Source organism: Chiloscyllium plagiosum, chromosome 15, assembly GCF_004010195.1.
Source record: "Chiloscyllium plagiosum isolate BGI_BamShark_2017 chromosome 15, ASM401019v2, whole genome shotgun sequence".
In the NCBI taxonomy this organism is placed as follows: domain Eukaryota; kingdom Metazoa; phylum Chordata; class Chondrichthyes; order Orectolobiformes; family Hemiscylliidae; genus Chiloscyllium; species Chiloscyllium plagiosum.
Genome location: NC_057724.1, coordinates 36,709,748 through 36,730,066, shown reverse-complemented (window position 1 = coordinate 36,730,066; position 20,319 = coordinate 36,709,748). Strand labels below are relative to the sequence as shown.

The window sequence follows — 20,319 nt, the reverse complement described above, 5'->3', positions numbered from 1 at the left end:
TATTGGAGTCTTGAAGTTTATTTAGTTCTTTTGTTGCTGAGCAAGGTTTGTAAGTTAAGCTTGTCGGTCTGCCTCCCAGGCTACTGTTACATGCTAAATGCTTCCTGATCTTTGGAATATTAATTTGATCAAATCACAGGAAGTTCATGTTACACACCTCAGTTGCTTTGCTTCCTTAATGAGCAGAGCACCTGCAACTGCACTGATTGTTTTTCAGTGGCAAAATTCTTGCCTTTTGTCTTTCAAACATTTGTAGTCTTGCTGGCACTAACAGCAACATGTTGAAAAATGTCTATATTACAGAGGAGATGATGCTGGATGTCTTAAAATGCATAAAGATGGATAAATCCCCAGGACCTGATCAGGTGTACCCTAGAAATCTGTGGGAAGCTAGGGGGAAGATTGTTGAACCACTTGCTGAGATATTTGTATCATCAATAGCCACAGGAGAGGTGCAGGAAGACTGGAGGTTGGCAAACGTGGTGCCACTATTTAAGACAGGTGGTAAGGAAAAGCCAGGGAACCATAGTGATAAGCCTGACAGCGGTGGTAGGCAAGTTGTTGGAGTGAATACTGAGGGACAAGACTTACAGGTAATTGGAAAGGTAAGGAATAATTAGAGATGTTCGACATGGCCTTGTGTATGGAAAATCATTTCTCATGAATTTCATTGAGTTTTTTGAAAAAATAACAAAGAGGATTGATGAGGACAGAACAGTGGACGTGATGTTTATGGACATCAATAAGGCATTTGATGAGGTTCTTCATGATAGACGGGTAAGCACATGGAGTACAGGAAGAATTAGCTATTTGGATACAGAACTGGCTGAAAAGAGAAGGCAAAGGGTGGTGGTGGAGGGTTGCTTTTTAGACTGGAGGCCTGTAACCAGCAGTGTGCCACAAGGATTGGTGTTGGGCCCACTGCTTTTTGAAATTTATATAAATGATTTGGATGTAAACATATTAGATATAGTTAGTAAATTTTCAGATGACGCCAAAATTGGAGGTGTAGTGGACAGCGAAGAAGGTTACCTCAGAGTACAATGGGATCTTGATCAGATGGGCCAATGGTCCAAGGAGTGGCAAATGGAGTTTAATTTAGATAAATGTGAGGTGCTGCATTTTTGAAAGGTAAATCAGACAGGTCTTTATACGCTTAATGGTAAGGTCCTGAGGAGTGTTGCTAAAATAAAGAGAATTTGGAGTGCAGGTTCATACTTCCTTGAAAGTGGAGTTGCAAGAAGATACGATAGTAAAGAAGGCATTTGGTATGCTTTCCTTTATTGATCAGTGCATTGAGTATAGGATTTGCAATGTCATGTTGCAGCTGTACAGGACATTGGTTAGGTTAATTTTGGAATACTGCATGCAATTCAAGTCTCCCTGCTATAGGAAGGATGTTGTGAAATTTGAAAGGGTTCAGAAAAGATTTACAAGGATGTTGCAAGGATTGAGGGTTTGAGATTTAGGGATAGGCTAATTAATAGCTGGGGCTATTTTCCAGGAGCATCGGAGGCAGAGGAATGAACTTCTAGAAGTTTACAAACCATGAGGAGAATGGATAGGATAAATAAGCAAGGCCTTTTTCCTGGGCTGGGTGAGTCCAAATCGAGATGGCATAGGTTTCAGCTGAGAGGAGAAAGATTTAAAAGGGACCTAAGGGGCAACTTTTTCATGCAGAAGGTGCTGTGTTTATGGAATAAGCTGCCAGATGTAGTGGTGGAGGCTGGTACAATTACAACATTTAAAAGACTTCTGGATGGGTATATGAATATGAAGGGTGTAGAGGGATATGGGCCAAATACTGGCAAGTGAGACGAGATTCATTTAGTATATCTGGTCGGCATGGACAAGTTGGACTGAAGAGTCTGTTTCTGTGTTGTACATCTCTACGACTCTTAGTGACCCTCCACTACCTTACCCAAGCTACATGTTTCATTTAAGTTTGAAATATCACAATGAGCATTGCAGTCTGTTTAAGTTTGAGGTCATTGCAATGAATCCTGAACCATTTCAAAAAGAGGGTCCACCAAACTTACAGAATATACAGGAGCAAGACACCTGGCTTCGCTAAATAGGTGGTACTAGTTAAATTCACATTTGATGCTTCCTGGTTTGGATGGGACAATTACTGACCAATGAATGAATGATTGGGAATGTCTGAAAGTGCAAGGCTTTTGTATTAATGATTCTTTGTTTCACAAATAAACTAAATTGTTGCCTGTTCTGCTTTTAACATGTTTGCATATCACTTTATATTTGGGGCATGCATGTACCTCTGTCATTGAAATCATATTATTAATTTATTTAATCATCAACCAATGAGTCAAACTGAAGTGTTCTGAAAGCATTTTCTTTGGTAGAATGACAACCAAATACACAAGAAAAATAAATAAGATGTAAAATAAGAAATAAAGATCTAGCACAGTTGAACAGTGGGCAGTTTAGAACTAAATGGATAATGGTGAAACTGCAATAATCACATAAGCTAGAAGGTCTGGATCATTTGGGAAAAAATGAGACAGTTGGAGTAAAGTGAGATGGTTTGTGAGGACAGGAGAAATTGGAAGGATGGACCTCATCAGGGATTACCGGTAGCAACAGCAATCAAAAAGTGCCAGAAAAACGGACAAGACTGGCACTGATACCTGAATCCCTGACCACCCAATGTCAGGTAGGTGAGCATTATGAATCTTCAGCTCACTTTCATTCCTAATTAACTCCTCTATCTTTTTAGTGACAATCATTCCTGTTGGAGTATTATTTTCTTGGGAGTGAGTTATTCTCCACTTCTACATCTGGAGGGCATTCTTTACTTTTGTACCCAAAGAAGACTATTCAGTTAAGGGATGAGGAATAATAAAAAAGCTCAATTCTGTTTTCATCAGCATCTTCTTAAACACAGTTTCTAACAGCAGTCACTGTATAATAATCAGGAGCAAGAACGTTAACTGATTTATTATCACGTACAGCAGAGATGCTGAACACACCTATTTGAGACCTGGTTGCAATTAATCATTACAATATAAGCTGGGCTTCATACCTGGGACTTCTGGCACAGTATTTCATTTAATACAAATCTCCCTTTTCATAAGGCTGAAAATTTCAATTAAAATGCACCATTGAGTTGGCTGTTTTTTGCAGTCAGTGATTCTTGAGTAGCTGTCTCTGATATTCTGCAGTAATGCAAGACATTCAGCATTCAGCAAAGAATAAAAAAACCTGTGTAGAGGAGAATCATTTTCACCACGTCTATTATAGCCAGTGAATGACTCATGAACTCACAAAGAGACATTTTTAACTGACAACTGCTGAAACCATTATTGAGCTGTATGTGAAAGCTTTGATTTAAAAAAATAAGAGGCTTGCTGATTTGTCCTATGGGGTCTCTATTTTATAGCAGATAATGGATTTGTGTAATTTTTAGTCTGAGCTTACCCAGCTTACTTTGCTGTCGCTGGATCATTTAACTATATACAGCTTGTGTGTTCTTCCCTCACATATACAAAGTCTTTCTTTCCGTGTTCTGTTACTCCCTGTCTATCTAGAGAATGCTTTTTGGCAACTCGTACTCTTTTCTGGACTTCTCTAACTCCCACAGAAAGAAGGGAAGCTGGTCACATTCCCAGCCTGTGTAAACATTAGTGATTAATGCAAATGGAAGGAGCAGTTTTTTGGTGATAGTTTCCCTCCAGCTTGCTGCATCTTTCACTATCTCCCACTCGCATGCACAGCCACATTCATTTTCCAACAGCAGCTCTCAACAGCAAATGGAGTGAATGAGGTCCATAAGCATTCTGGCTGTTAGTTTTGCAAACAGAGATAAAGCATTTTGTTTGAACTGTAGTCAGCATCCCAGATACGGATATCAAGGTTTTCACGGTGAGTACTTATTTGAGATTTGTAAATGTCACGTTTTATTGTCTCTTAGGATAATTTGACAATGTCTGTTTCCCTTTGAAGTTAACACTGCTGCTAAAATATTAATTTATTCTGCTGAATTTTATTGGTGCAGGATAGTTACAACACTTATTCTAACATGCATTGTGAATTCCATTTGCACCTTTCTGTAGTCAAATGCAAATAATGTCACTACTTTTATTTTGAGGGATCAGTTTTAATCAGTTTGACTTTGTTGCTGACAAAGTCTATGAAACTTGTAAGTAAATATTTTCCAATTAGTTTGTAGATGACAGAGCTACATTAAAATCTAGTGGAAATAGAAACAATCATGGCTCTGAAATGTAATGATTTAAAAAGCTTTCTTGATTTTACCTACCGTAGACGGTAATCCTAATAAAGCTAAAGATTGCACTGTTCTACACTTCTCCCAACCAATTGTAATGCACACTTTCCTGTCAATCCTGGCTTCAATAGTAGAATTGCACTGTATCAAAGTTGTTCTATTGTCTGTGACAATGACTTAAGTGGCAATACATTAGGGATTCTATATTAATGGAGTATGATAGAAATTTTGGACTCCCTCTGACAGCTGCACTGCCCAGCATAAATGCCCTACATTTGAGCAACAAGCCAGCATAATATTCTCATGTAAACACTGATCACATTTGTCAAACAATGAAAACATTTATCCATGCATTTGAAGGTTAAGTGAGCTAATTTCTATAAAGTAAACATGGACATTTGATCCCATGTTTCTACATTGATTATAACAATTGGGTTTTTATGCTATACAGCAGAGCCCTGTGTGACTAGGATCCAACAAGCTCACAATTTGCATTAATAAACATCGGTAAAGGTCCCGAAGAGGAGTGCTGGAATGCCAATGAGCAGACATGAGCAATGGGAAAATAAACAATGTGGATACTTGAACCTTGCTACCTAAATTAGTAGAACTATTACTTGAGAATATCACCATGGATTTTCCTTTTTTTTATTCAGAGCAATTGGCTTTAGTCAATGTTCCACTGACAATGAAAACTCTGTGTGTGTCAGCAGCATGGTAAAATAAAATAGTGATTTACTTTTCTTGTGAGCTTGTTTTTCTTCATCACTGCAGTTCTGTACAATGTAGAATCCAAGTATCAGGACAGCTATGCATTCTGATGATTTGGAGATGCTGGTGTTGGACTGGGGTGTACAAAGTTAAAAATCACACAGAGCTACATTAAAATCTAGTGGAAATAGAAACAATCGTGGCTCTGAAATGTTATGATTTAAAAAGCTTTCCTGATTTTACCTACCGTAGGCGGTAATCTGGTAATCTATATCCTGGTGTTGTGTGATTTTTAACTATGCGTTCTGATGACATTGTATAGGCAATAAAACATTGCGTAATATCCAGAAGCAGGAAATGAATTTTGCAATTGCTCAAGATTTTACTGGTACAGTTTGCAGTGTAAATGGAAGCAATTGTTCATTACCAGGATATCCAGCACATTACATGATCTCTTCAATAATGTCAGCAAGAAGCAATGTAAATGACATCAATGCTGTTAACATCAATATTAATATCTGACATCAAGCTTTGTTAAATAGGGCTAGGCTCAGAACTAACTGCACAAAGGGAGTTTAATAGCTTGATAAACTGCATGCTACTACAGTGATAGGAAAGTTGTGAGCAAGCAACATGATCATAGAGTCATAGAGATGTACAGCACAGAAACAGACCCTTCAGGCCAACTCATCCATGGACAAGATATCCTAAATAACTCTAGTCCCATTTTCCAGCACTTGGCCTATATCCCTCCAAACTCTTCCTAATCATATACCCATCTAGATACATTTTTAAATGTTGAAATTGTACCAACATCTGCCACTTCCTCTGGCAGTTCATCCATATGTGCACCCACCCTCTACATGAAAAGGTTGCCCAGTGGCATGGTGGCTCAGTGGTTAGCACTGCTGCCTCACAGCTCTAAGGACCTAGGTTTGATTCTACTCTCAGATGACTGTCTGTGTGGAGTTTGCATTTTCTCCCCATGTCTGCGTGGGTTTCCTCTGTCCGTTCTGGTTTCCTCCTGTAGGTTCTGGTTTACAACATATTCAATATGATCTTACCTGATTTACCTAATTATCTCATGATGTATACACATAGAATCGTGATGCTAATAAACCTAACATAAGGTAGGGCCCCTCATGGGCTGCGTCAATGATTACTGGATGGAGAGGATTGCTGGCTAAGCATTCTTGCCTGACCATTAGCACTTTTTTTGAAAGACTCTTCATGGGATTTGCAAAATGCTTCCATCAACAAACATTTAGAAAAATGCAAATAGATGTTGCCTGGCATAATTAATTTCTATGATAATAGATCATACTTAAATAATGTAACTCCATGTAGTGATATGGTTAGAAATGACATGATAGGACATTGTGTACAAGTCAATATTAGTTGTTGTTATGGACCAGACCAAGCCCCCCTCAAAATATTTAGCAGTTAGTCTAGATCATAACTTTTCTTATTTTAAAGGCAAATGTAAGATGTTGCATTTTAGGTGCAATTCAATTGGTCAAACTACCGGATTTAAAGCAAAATACACTTTATTCATCTACTATAGTTAAAATACAACACAAGGAAAAAGGAATTTAGAATAATTTAACATTAATGGAAAACTTAACAGAATAATAGACACAGTATCTATTACTAATCAACTGTTCCAATATGATAACATCCCACAAACACACATTTGGCAAAAGGCAAAGTCAAGAAATTGATTGCCTCACATGCAACTCCTGTCTGAGAATAGAAGAAATTAACTTTTTGAAGACTAGAGGAAGTTTTCAGTTGATATATAGTCTGTTATGGCCACCCTGACATTAAAATGTCACTAACACAATAGAAATGATGCTATGTAGATTCAGTAGTTTAAGATTGGAGAAGATAGGTGATGGTTATTAAGAGACTCAAGAATTTGAAATATATTTAAGCTGTCATTTTTTTTCCTGTATTTTAAATTGTGAACCAAACTGAGAATTAGAATTAGAATTCCTACACGGCACGGTGGCACAGTGGTTAGCACTGCTGCCTCACAGCGCCACAGACCCGGGTTCAATTCCTGCCTCAGGCGACTGACTGTGTGGAGTTTGCACATTCTCCCCGTGGGTGCTCCGGTTTCCTCCCACAGTCCAAAGCTGTGCAGGTCAGGTGAATTGGCCATGCTAAATTGTCCATAGTGTTAGGTATGGGGTAAATGTAGGGGTATGGGTGGGTTGCACTTCGGCGGGTCGGTGTGGACTTGTTGGGCTGAAGGGCCTGTTTCTATTTTTTTTCATAATGTGTACATTACATTACAGTGTGGAAACAGGCCCTTCAGCCCAACAAGTCCACACCGACTCTCTGAAGATTAACCCACCCAGACGCATTCACCTACCCTATATTTACCCCTGACTATGCTTACCACTGAGCCACCGTGCCATCCAGGATCAATGCACTTTTTAAAGACAAGTAATTGATACTCTTTGATAGTACTGTTTACACAGCTACTTGTTCACACAGTAGTAGGAGATAGTACAGATGACTTGGAGCCAAGGGGTATTTACAAATGGACCTTTAATTTGCGCCAAGAAACTGATTGGTAACTAGTTATTGATGGCAAAGGCCTCTGCATGCCAACAACTATGTGATTGGTTCTCAACTAGCTGAACAGCTTAAAGCTGTGAACAAGATAGAGAATCAATTCAAACTCAACTAGCCTAAGAGCTATCTCCATTCTCTCTATGGTCACTTTAATACTGAATAAAACCAACTTATTTTTACTTCAGTTGTTGTAAACTGAATTAATAAGTCAGGGAGTTTCTATAAATGTGAACCAAATACCTTGTGCCTTCTACAAACCAATGAAAACATCTAGAAAATTAAACATGAGAAGCAGTGTGCTCACCAGCACAAGAATCATCTCAGCAATCCAGAGGAAAGGAATGACTGAACTGCCTTCCCAGGCTCTTCCTCAACCCCTAATACTCATGCTTTTTATCCCCCTGTCTGGTCTGAATTTGAATGTATGAGAGTACAGGGAGTTGTATAAGGAATTTTATATTTTAACTAGTAGGGTTACAGCCAATGGTTCAGAAGTGTTACCTACATGTAAAGTGTATTTACTTTTAATAAATGATAATTCTTAACACCTAGGTTTTTTTGTCAACTTGGACCTAAAGGTAAGGTAAATTGGGGAATTATGTGGACTTTCAAAAATCTTTAACTTTTCTGACGACTCCAGGAATACTGGAGCTTTTTTTTGTTTCCAGTGCACTATCCCAGTGAGGCATAACAAAGCTGATCAAGATAGAATTCATCAGAACCACTTTGAAACAGAATCAATTGAATTTTGTGGGAAATAAAATAGTTATTTAATCAACCAAATGACTTTTTGACCCAATGTTCTCTGCAATTGTATAATTCTATTAATGTTTTTATTTTAAGAAATATTAAGCAATCACAGGGTGTTAATGATTTGGTAGATAAAATATTATTTGAGAGGGCCATGACACAAATAAGTCCATGTATATACCACATAGTCTTAAACTTTATCTCCGGTTTAATCCCTGATTTGTGCAGAAGTGGCTATCCTTCACTGGGGCATCAATGTCAGAGTGAGATGTAGCCTTAGCTCCCATGTGTAAGGAAAAGAACAATCAGACCAGAGACTGCTATTAAACATTTTTTACTGCAAGTGTATTTGGTTTTATCATGTGAGTATAGGAATTGGTAGTAACTTGCAGTGTTGGAACAGCTCGTTAATATTCAGGGTCTAGTACTAGATGAGGATTAGGAAAGAGGCAAACATTAAATATACAGACAGTGTAGATGTGTAGTATAAGAGAAAATGCAAAGAATTAGGAAGAGAGCCCAATAAACAGTTGGACTAAGAGGTACTATGAAATTAAATTGAAAAGGAATTTAGAAAAACAACATAGTAATTATTTTGTAAGTATCAATAAACAAGGATTGTTGTGAAGAGAATAGAAACTTAAGGGATAGACTAAAAAATATGACTGATAGTGTTAGAGGCACATTTAGTACAGTCGGTTCTGCTATAATGTGTGTTTCTTCAATGTGAATTGGCTGTAACATGATTGAAGAATTTAGCCCATTATTTGTAGAATGGGAAATTTCCTTACCTGTATTGGCTATAATGTGATTATGGTTCCATTGGTTTAAATGGTGCTGCTATTACATGATTGTCTTGTATCGCAGGATTGCATGGGAATGGAACTATTATATTATATCAGAATACAGAGAAATCTTGATTCTCCGAATGACTTGGGCAGGGAGCATTTTGTTCAAATAATCGAATGCTGGATAACACAGTTTAGCCAAGCCTCGGGACCTTGCGATCTTGCAGGACAATCCAAAATTCAGATTTGGATTATCGAATGCCGGATAATCAAGGTTCCACTGCTGTAATTATTTTGCTTTGATGTTTGATAGTGAGATAGAATTTTAACAATACCTGGACATATACATGAATAAAGTGACAAAAGGATATGGATCCTGTAAGTAAGGACCGTTTTAGTATGAAAAGACAAAATGTATCGGCGCTGGCTTGGAGGAACAAAGGGCCTGTTTCTGTGTTGTATTGTTCTGTATTTAGCACTGAAAGATGAAATGCATAATGAAATGAGCACATTTAAAATAACATAGGAGAAAGTGAGGACTGCAGATGTTCCTCTCCAACTGCGAACATGTCTGGGAACATGTTCGTTCTCCCCCGCCTTCATCTACCTATTGTATTCTCAGCTACCTTCCCCACCCCCAGCCCCACCCCTCTCCCATTTATCTCTCAGCCCCGGCCCACAAGCCTCATTCCTGATGAAGTGCCTATGCCCGAAATGTCGATTCTCCTGCTCCTCAGGTGCTGCCTGCCCTGCTTTGCTTTTCCAGCACCACACTCTCGACATTTAAAATAAAGTATTAAATATTAAATAAAGTACTAATTAAAGACTAATTAAATAAAGTAAACAAAACTCAGAAAGGACAAAGTCCCTGTTCTGGCTGTATAGCATGTACATATTTTAGAAGAGTCTGTGGAAGGAATAACAGATGCATTATGATTCATTAGAAAAGGTGGTAGTGTCAGAGGGCTGTTTGGTAATTAATATAGTTCTCATTTAATAAATATAACAGAACATGGCCAGAGAATTATTGAGCAGTCAGTTTAACATCATTGGCAGAAGAAATAATGGAATCCTTCTGAAAGAAATAATGGAAAAAATCTAGAAATAAGAAATGGAATAATAAATGGTATGGTTTTTAATAGGGAAACTCTTGATGAATAATCTTATTACCTTAAGGTGTTAATTAGAAAAAATGGACAATAGTAATGCAGTAGATTTAGCTTATCTGAATTTTCAAAAGACATTTGATAAGGTGCTTCACATAACAGATTTATGAATAAATTCAGAGAAGACAGTAATGTTTGAAAAAGAGAATACAGTTGTAATGGCAGATTTAGATGAGAAGAGTTTCAAGTGGAATGATCTTGTTGCACTGAAAGGCCTGTTTTTGTGTTGTACATTCTACATATAATTGTCTGTAATATTAAGTGCAGTCTCTTGCTGATTACTTATGGAAGCATGTTCTGGCTGCATCTATCTTCAGAAATGATGGCAATACAGCACATTGAATTCTAACCATCAAGACATTGATTCAAAAGGAAATGGATTTAGTAAATTAAAATATGTTTGTTATGTCTGGGATCATGAACTGTTTGGGCGAACTTACTGAGCTTAACATTATGTTGCATCTGAATTTATAACATTTGTGCATGAATGTGTCAGTGTTCCTTTGACTGGCAAATCAATTCATCAAGCACATTCAGCACACCTTACTTTTGCATGCATTCACACCTTTCTTTCCTTTGTGGATTAGTGGTGGATGGATTCTTGGGCTGTTTATCAACTCATTGACTTTGCCATGAATGTTGGCCATCAGGTTCTGGTGTGGGACTGGAGTACAGAGCTTTTAGCCCAATGTGAGGAAGCTACCATTGCACCTCAAGTACAGTTGCCCACTTATTGATGATCAGTCCAGAATTTTTAAAATTGTTATTTCATGAAATGTGGATATTACTGGCTACTCCCAGCCCATCCCTAATTTTCTTTGAGAAGATTTTTGCAATCCAAATGGTGTTGATCAAACCACAGTGCTATTAGGAAGGAAGATCCAGGATTTTGACACAGTAACAGTGAAGGACAAGTGATATAGTTCCAGGTCTGGATGGTGTGGGGCTTGTAAGGGAACTTGTAGATAATGATGTTTCCTTGCATCTAATGTCCCAGTGGTCATTATTGAATGTGTCCTACTTTCACTGGTTGGGAAATACCTGGGTATTTTTCACGTTGTAAGGTACTTATCAACATTACAGCTGTACTAGAACAGATTGGCTAGCTAATTCCAGAGCACAATTTTTTATTATGATTGTTGTCTTATTTTCATGGGCAGATAGCCTTTGCAACATCCAATATTTTCAGCAATTTTTTTGATAACATGCAAAGTGAATCAAATTTGTGAAGACTGAGGACCTCAGGAGGAGACTGCAATAACTTGGCACTTTTGACTTAAGATGGTTGCAAATGCCTCATACCCCCTTGCCTTTGTCATTGCTGTGCTTTATACCCCCATCATTATGGATGGGGATATTTGTGCAGCCTCCTCTTTCTGTTAATTGTTTAGTTGTCCATCCCCATTCACAATGAAATTTGGCATTAATATGATGGTGTACGTAAATGTTTGAATTTTTAAAAGAAATACAAAACCAGTTTTTGGTCACAGCAGGAGCAAGCATAGCACCAGGCCAAAGTTGACAAGGAAGCCAAGTCTGATCTACAAGTTGACACAGTGAGCTGTCACCTACTTTGGAAACATCTGAGATTTTGAGTGGTGGGGGAGTCAAATTTAACCTCAACAAAGCAGAGATTCCTGTGTGGGAAGCTGTTTAAAGCTGCAGGCTTGTTGAGAAGTTAGTAGGAACTCGTCAGCTCCCACTTTAAACAAAGAGGCATTCTCCTGATAATGGTGGCACTTGCTGGTGAAGTCAATTATCACAAGACCAGAGAGTTATAGATTTCACAGTTGTGGCAAACAAGCCATCTCCAGATCCATCAACTGATTGCATTCCATCAACATTTGGCTGACCTCCAATTACTGAAAGATAATTGTGTGTCTCTGCAGGATTCCTAGGAGACATTTCTTCTGCACCAGTCACATCTTCAGTGGATATTCACATCTTGAAGCAGAGTCCATAAATAACCCCCTGGAGACGTATTATGGAAGACTCTACTGGAGACTTCTCATCAAAGTCTGAACTAGTCAATTATGAATCACTGACAAAACAAGGTTGCATTAGTTTCATTAGATTGAAAACCCATTTTAAATAAAACAATATCTTTAGTTGTTTTTCAAGTTAGCTTTTCAGTGATGCTATGGAAAGGTTTTAATTCTGCTTTCCACGGCTAACTGTAATATACTGACTGAGGAGTAATCAGGTTCAATCCTTGGCATGTGTTGTTAATACATTTCAGCCAGGAGAGTGAGGGCCATTCCAATGGATTACAGTCCTAAAATATGAGAACAAATTAACAGTGTTACTGCAGCCAGTCACTTTTGATATGATGCCTGCATGTGACAGGATTAGGGTTTGCTACTTCATCCAGGTGATTATGCTGATGCTTGACTGACATATGATAATTAGGCATTGACAAATGAAAGCAAGAGTGCTTGGAACTTAATGACAAAAGCACCATCTCTCAATCCTGATATTGATGCAAAGGTTTGAAAATTAGTTCCCTTAATTTTATTTTCCAACATATTCTGGGAAATTGTCTCTGTTTTAAACATAACATGCAATTCCTTTTCTTTATGTACTCTGTACTTCTTGAAAAACTGGAGTAAAAAATGGATCAAATGATATAGCTGGAAAGGCTATTAATTGTAACTCTGATTGCTATGCACCTTAAATATTTCCTGAAATTGTCTCACTAATTGAGTTTCACATTGTGCATGAGATTTAAAATTAAAGATAACTCCAATTTTTTTGGAACAATCCACCAAAATATTATCAAAGAAAGATGTGTGCCAAAGCAAATGTTGATCCAAAAATGCTGTATTCACAAAAATAATTTCCTAAAATGGCTCAAGGTGCTTAGGGTTCCCAACAATAATAGTTTTGAAGAGTGGTAAATAAAGTATCATCTATAAGCCAGATAATTTTCTTATGAAAAATATTGAGAAGAATACAAAGCATCATGTGTGCTGTGGAACTACTTGCCTTCCATCAATCACACACAATTGATTTGCTTATGTGGCCCTTGGTCCGATTGGATCATGTTTCTACAAATGAGAAGACAAAATTTTCACTTTCTACCAGTCTCTACAAGATTTGAACAACACCAACTTCTGAATGGTTTTGTAACACTGGGTAAACAGACTGGAAGAGACCTCCCCATGTACCCTTTCCACTGGATATTCCATCACACAGACAGCTTGCAACACATGTGTTACCAAATGTCCTAAACAAGTGGTTAGAACCTGAAATTCCCCGATCTATTTGCTATTTACAAATCATGGGGAATTATCTGAAAACAACTTTCTATATTCTCACCATAAAGTTCCATGACTATAAATTTTGTTGCATTTCAGTACGTTTGTAAGCAAGTTTGAGTTCATAATGAGGTTGGAATTTATAATTGGAAGAAAGGGGGAAAGTACTAGTGTTCCTAAGATATTATATCAGGGAACTTTGTGTAGATATAACTGAGTTTGGAATTACACAGCGAGACATTATAGTTACCAAGACTTTGGGAATTTCAAATCATCCAGAAGTGAAACATTAAGTTCCAGGACACTGCCTCAAGCAACTGCAAAAAAAAAAAATACTGGGGAGCTTAAGAAATGTGCTATTTCTTGGTCATTTTTGTTGAATATGTTTTGAATATTTTTGTCAGTTATAGAAGCATTGCAGATGGAAAAGGAATTCCTGGTTGACAGTGGAAAATCATTCAATCAGGAAAATAATAGCCTATTCACCTTTTATGTTTGCATAGGGAGGTGTGGCTGCTTGGTCAAGGTGATCAAAGGAGTGGAACCGTGAGAGTGAGGCAGTAGTGCATTTAAGATTTGTGTCTGGAATTGCCTGCATTGTTTTCAATCAGTGTTGGAAACCTAAAAGTACAGAACTAAAAGCAACAACTTATGAAGAAGAGTGGGGAATCTGATGTAAGTTTTCTGTCCTTCCTTGAGTAAAGTACCAGTGCTAGTGAGACTATAGCTTTGCATAAACCAACACCCCCCATTCTCCAGCATTCTCTCCATATCCCTTGATCCCTTTAGCAATCAAGAACCTATCTATCTCAGTATTAAATTCACTCAATGACTTGGCCTCAACATCCTTCTGCCCCATCCTTCTGTCAGGGATGGGAGTACAAGGCTACACTTTTGTTATGTTTTTTAATGAGGACCATAACAAGTAATGACATGTATTTTAATGAGATTTGTCACATGTAGTGAAAGCTTAAGGAAAAACATGTTACGACAGGGAAAAATAGGCTAAAACAATTAGAGGAAAGGGATTGCTGGAGACCAGCTGCTGAGCTATAAGTAGAAATATTTCGGCATAGAGCCCAGGAGTTGGGTTTATTTTCTCATTAATGAAAATAGAAATTGGAGATGACAACTCAATAATCTAACTGGCATAATTGGAACAGGCTGTTGCCACATCTATATTTTTTAAATTAGCAAAAACTATACTCAATGCACTGACCAATAAAGGCAAGCATACCAAACGCTTTCTTTACTATCTTGTCTACCTGGGACTCAACTTTCAAGGAACTGAGTTTGCACTCCAAGCTCTCTGTTGAGCAACACTCCCTAGGACCTTACCATTAAATGTATAAGTCCTGTCCTAATTTGCCTTTCTAAAATTTGCCTATCTAAATTAAACTCCATCTGCCACTCCTCTGCTCACCAGTCTATCTGATCAAGGTTCCACTGTACTCTGAGGTAATCTTCTTTGCTATCCACTACTCCTTCAATTTTGGTGGCATCTGCAAACTTACTAACCAAACCTCCTAATGTTTCACATCCAAATCATTTATGTAAATGATAAAAAGCAGTGGACCCAACACTGATCCTTGTGGTACACCAGTGGTCACAGGACTCCAGTCTGAAAAACAACTCTCCACCACCACCCTCTGTCTTCTACCTCAAGCCAGTTCTGTATCCAAATGGCTAGATCTGCCTGTGTTCCATGTGATCTAACCTTGCTAATCAGTTTACCATATGTAAGATGTGCAACAAGATATGCACCCTCACTACCTACCTGATTACACACCAGCCAATCAAGTGCTGTAGGGGTGATGGAAGGTTGTGAAGTGTAAGGTATATGTTTTTGCCTTGGAAAAGTTCAGTCTTACCACTTATTACCCAATAAACATTCGATTCCAACATGATGACACTAGTGAGCACTCACTTATTAACCACTTGTAGCTAATTAAGCTAAAAAATTAATGAGCTGTTTCCATGCTTCAAAAAAATTGTTAGTCTACTTCTAAGACTTTGTATCAACACATAGTAGCAATTTTAAAGTAAAGAAGCATCAATTTAGTGCATAAAGCATGTGTAACATGATAGACAAATTAATGGCACAAATAGAAATAATGAATTTGTTCTCATTAACGTTGAGAGTTGTGAAAGCACTTAGCATTAAGGAAGTGGTAACAGTGCACTTAGAAAATCATAATATGATTATGAAGAGTCAAAATGAGTGGAAAATTGTGTTTGTCAAGTCTATTAGATGCTTTTTAAGAATGTAACCAGTCAGGTGAAAAAACAGAATGGATGGATGTAGTATATTTTGGGTCTTCAAAAGACATAATGTGATAGAGAGGCATGGTAGCTGATAAGGTGCAATTATCAGGCTGTGATTCTTATGATAGCACTCATAACACACAAATATGAGAGGTGGGTCACATAGCACTAAACAAATCAGTAAACATTTATTAAAGCTCCCAGTATTTGTCTCCATACTTTTGTCTAGGTTCAAGCAAAGCAATTTGAAAGATGTAGCTCACTTCCTTCAGTGTGTCATACTGCAAGAGAACTGGGCTCAGTAAGATGGAGTCTGAGACCTTTATACCTTTAGGCCATATGCCATGATACTATGGTGAGGATAAGCTTGTCCCTTAAAGGCATGTTACATAGCTGCTGCAGAACATTACATTATAGACATTAAAATGCCATATAAAAGGTAATTATCATAGAATGAGATTTGTTAAATCATGATGATGGAGCTGATCATATGACCTGACATTAGTCAGAGAGAAGACACTAGTCTAGAGTGAGCGTGTGAAAAGAGAGATCTCTGACTAAAAAATTGTATTTGATATTCTGCTGTGTACGTATGCAAATAAAGAAATGTTCCAATATATGAGGAATTGAAGAAGATTATTTAGCAATAAGGTGCAAACTGTCTCAGGGACAGTTTACACATGGACAACCATAGTCTGCAATATGCCAGATCAGTATTGATGTGCACGGGGCATATTGGCTTAAAGAACAAGAAAAAAAACAGTCATGTACCAAAATAAGGTTGTGTTGGGAAGGGAGGAGCATTAGGTAGGGGTGCGTATCTAAAATATTATCTTCCTATACTCCAGTGGATAGGAAATTATCAAATGTAGCACCACTATTCAAGACTGGAAGGGTGAGAACACATTGAACTGCAGGCCTGTTAGCCTAACACTAGTCAACAGGAATGTTATAATGGTTTTACAAAAAGAAAATTCGGTTTGACTAATTTTGAGCATGTACCTAATAGTACAGGCAAAGGAACTAGTAGATGTAGCACACATGGGTTCTAAAAGTCATTTAAGAAGGTTGGCAAGAAGACCAACTGCATGCAAGTGCCTTTGAGCTTCATATTTCTGCCATGATAGTGAGAAGACACACAAAAATGATAAGAGAGCTGTTCCATAAGTAGAATGTGTGATATGTCTGACTATGCCTGGAAGATTATGTCAGTGAATGCATGCTATTCTAGCAGCAGCCACCTGTAAATAACAAGTCTGTAACTTGCCTGCTTAGGCAGCAGCTCTGCAATACTATCTGGAGGAGATTTCAAAGTTCATTGTGGTCTCCTGCAGTCACTATTATTGAGGCATTATCATGGCTGCCAGGACTTAAAGACCATCTCATGAGGAAGAAGATGAGGAACATGAGATAGGGAAGAGACATATTAGTCAAAATAGCTTTTGTCAGATGCCTTTTTGAATTAAGTTACTTTCTCAGACAGCCATGTCGCTCTTCATTGTCGCATCCATCTGAGAGACATCATCATAACATCTTCTTTCCCAAAAACCTTGGCTGCAATTCATACATGCCAATCACTCACCATGTTCAGGTCTTTACTCAGTATGCATCAGATGCGTGTTGGAGCAATGTCTGAGCTGGGGGCTGTGAATGTTGCAGCAAATTATGGCCTCTCGTCCGTGCGTGTGTGGGGCTGCTTTCTTAATATGTCCTGGCCCACTGTAACCAGCTAAGTGAAAGTTTCTGGATATCTAAAAACAGAAAATCAGGAAATGATGGTTAGGGTGAGAGTGAGGAGGTAGATAGGAATCAGATTACGCCAACAGCAGCTTTTAATTCAGGCCAGGTAATAGAATGAAGGAAGGAGGAAATTGAAAAGAGCAAAAGGGCAGTTATATACTGTTCCTCTTAATTATCTCAGCAGTGTATTCTATCACTATTGTTTTCATGAGTTGCAGCGCTATCTCATTTATTGGGCTCAGTGGATGGAGTGTTGCATGCTGACTGCTACTTCAGTTGCTGCTAGTATTTATTGCTGATTTTACAGCAGTGGATACAGGGTGAAAGTTATCCCCCCTCTCACCCTACCATAAAAAAGGTGTGAATCAATTTCTATCCCACAAAATTAATATGTAGGTACAACAAACATTTAGGAGGATAAATGGTAAGTTGTTCTCTATTTCAAGGGCGTTGAGTACCAGAATAACGGAGCCTCACAATGATTGTACAGGGCTTTATGAAAATTCTACTTGATATACAATGTTTTGTTATCCATACCCAAGGAGGGCTATATCTAAAATAAGGGAAATCACTGCAACAGGGGGTTGTGAATCTTGAAATTCTGTTCCCAGAATTTCATATAGGGAGATTGGAAGACAAAGTGAAGTTAAGGTTGAAGTCAGTTTTGATTCTGTACAATAGTGGTAGAGGTAAGAGGGGTCCTATGGCCTACTCAGACATGTTTGTGCTTACACACAATCAGGCATGTGATCAATTGTAGGGCAGGCAGGAGTAATTTTGAGATACATGCCTAATTCATATGAATTTTGCAGCTGTGGTAATACCATATGTTTATATGCTCCTGGACTTGAACGTGGTTTCAGAATTTATTATAGTGGAACTTGAACCTAAAATGTGTGGGTTATTAAATTTACTACCCAGTATAATTCTGAACAGATTTACATCTGTTCAAATTATTGGGCGTAACAGGAGGCTGTGCTTTGCCAGCACAGGCTTCCTGTAGATTTATCTATTTACCTTGACCTTCTATTTGTACTTTTCTGAAATAACGCATTTGCACAGCTTTTTCACAACTACTAAATAAATCAAAGTGCTTTGCAACTAATTACATTTTCTTAAAGTGTATTCATTATTGTAATGTTGAAAACACAACAGCCAAGTTGCAGACTGGAAACAAAAAGCTGATTAATAGGGGGAGTGGTGGCCAGTTATGATGACAAAGGCTTTCTGTTTGCCTAAAACTATCTGATTAGCTCCCAGGTATCTGAACAGTATGTGGGTGTGAAAGATAGAGTCTTATGCCTCTGGATCTCTGAAAAGGGAAGTACTGTATGTCTCTCCTTGCAGAGAAAAAAATCTAGAGCTTAAAGAAAGCCAGTTTGTTTTCTCTCCCCATTTTCTATAAACTATTGTTTTTAACTAATAAGTCAGAGAATTTGTGAATGCTAGTTGCACTGTGCCTCCCGTAAGCAAGTAAAAGCACCTGGAAAAGAGAGGTAGTGGATTAGCCAGATTTGGCGTGATCATCTGTGTTCAGTGACCATTGAATTGCCTTCCCACATTTTCTAGGCAAAAGTGAGGACTGCAGATGCTGGAGATTAGAGTCGAGAGTGTGGTGCTGCAAAAGCACAGCAGGTCAGGCAGCATCCAAGGAGCAGGAAAATCGACAGAATTGATTCCTGATGAAGGGCTTTTGCCCAAAACGTTGATTTTCCTGCTCCTCGGATGTTGCCTGACCTGCTGTGCTTTTCCAGCACCACAATCTCGACTTTCCAGTTTTTCTCTCTACCCATAATATCAATGTTTGTCTGTTTGCAAAAGTAGGCAGAGATTTAAATATTTTAAAAAAATAATTTAGGAGTTAGATTTATCTAGTTGAATTATATGTCAATGGTTCATTATTGTTAAACTGTATTATAATCTATTCAGTTGTAACTCTTTGTATTGTACTCTTGTTAAGTTCAGAAACCTGGTCTATATTTTCTGTTAACTTGGTCCAAAATATAGGTATGATGTGGGGGTGCCAGTGATGGACTGGGTGGACATGGTCAGAAGTTACAGGTTATAGTTGAACAGGTTTGTTTGAAGTCACAAGCTTTCAGAGCACTGCTCCTTTGTCAGGTGAAGTGATATAGGTAGGCTAATTAAGGAAATTTACATACTGTTATAATATCTTTGAGAGTGTTGATTGGAGGAGGCTGTTTGAGTGTAAATCCATATCAAACAAGCAAGAGTATTTCAAATGACAGTTCAAAAGAGTTCGGGAACAAAGCATTCCTGTTAGAATTAAAGATAGGTATGGCAAGTTACATGAAGTTGAATGGCCAGGGACGTTATGACCTTGATCAAAAAGAAGAAGGAAGCATATGTAAGGTCAAGGAGGATAGAAACTGACACAGTCTTTAATGTATATTAGGGAAGTAGGAAAGACCTTAAGCAAGGAATTAGAATGGCTAAAAGGGGGTCACAAAATCATTAGCAAACAGGATTAAGGATACTCCCAAGGCTTTTCATACATAAAAAGCAAGAGGATAGCGAGAGAAAGGGTCGACCCACTCAAGGAACAAAAGAAGGGAATATATGTGTGCAGCCAGAAGAAGTAGGTGTGGTCCTAAGTGAGTGCTTTGTGTCGACATTCACCAAAGAGAAGGAATTGGTGGAGGATGACCTCTGGGAAGGAAGTGTCGAATTTCTATGCCAAGTTGCAATTAAAAAGGAAGAGGTGTTTTGTATCTTAACAAGTATTAAAATAGATAAGTCCTTAGGTCCTGATTGGATCCATTCCAGAATATTGAGGCAGGCAAGAGAGTAAG

At 38.0% G+C, this 20,319-nt stretch overlaps 1 protein-coding gene across 4 annotated transcripts in view; it reads left to right on the top strand.

The window, feature by feature from the left end:
- arhgap36 (Rho GTPase activating protein 36) overlaps positions 1–20,319 on the top strand; it is a 215,479-nt gene that overhangs the window by 98,774 nt on the left and 96,386 nt on the right. The window contains exon 1 of one of the 4 annotated variants that reach the window (XM_043704711.1): positions 3,500–3,882. The exons of the other annotated variants lie outside the window; for them this stretch is intronic. The gene's annotated coding sequence lies outside the window, so the exon portion shown is untranslated. Of the gene's footprint in view, positions 1–3,499; positions 3,883–20,319 lie in introns of those variants that run through there. 4 annotated transcript variants of the gene reach the window in all.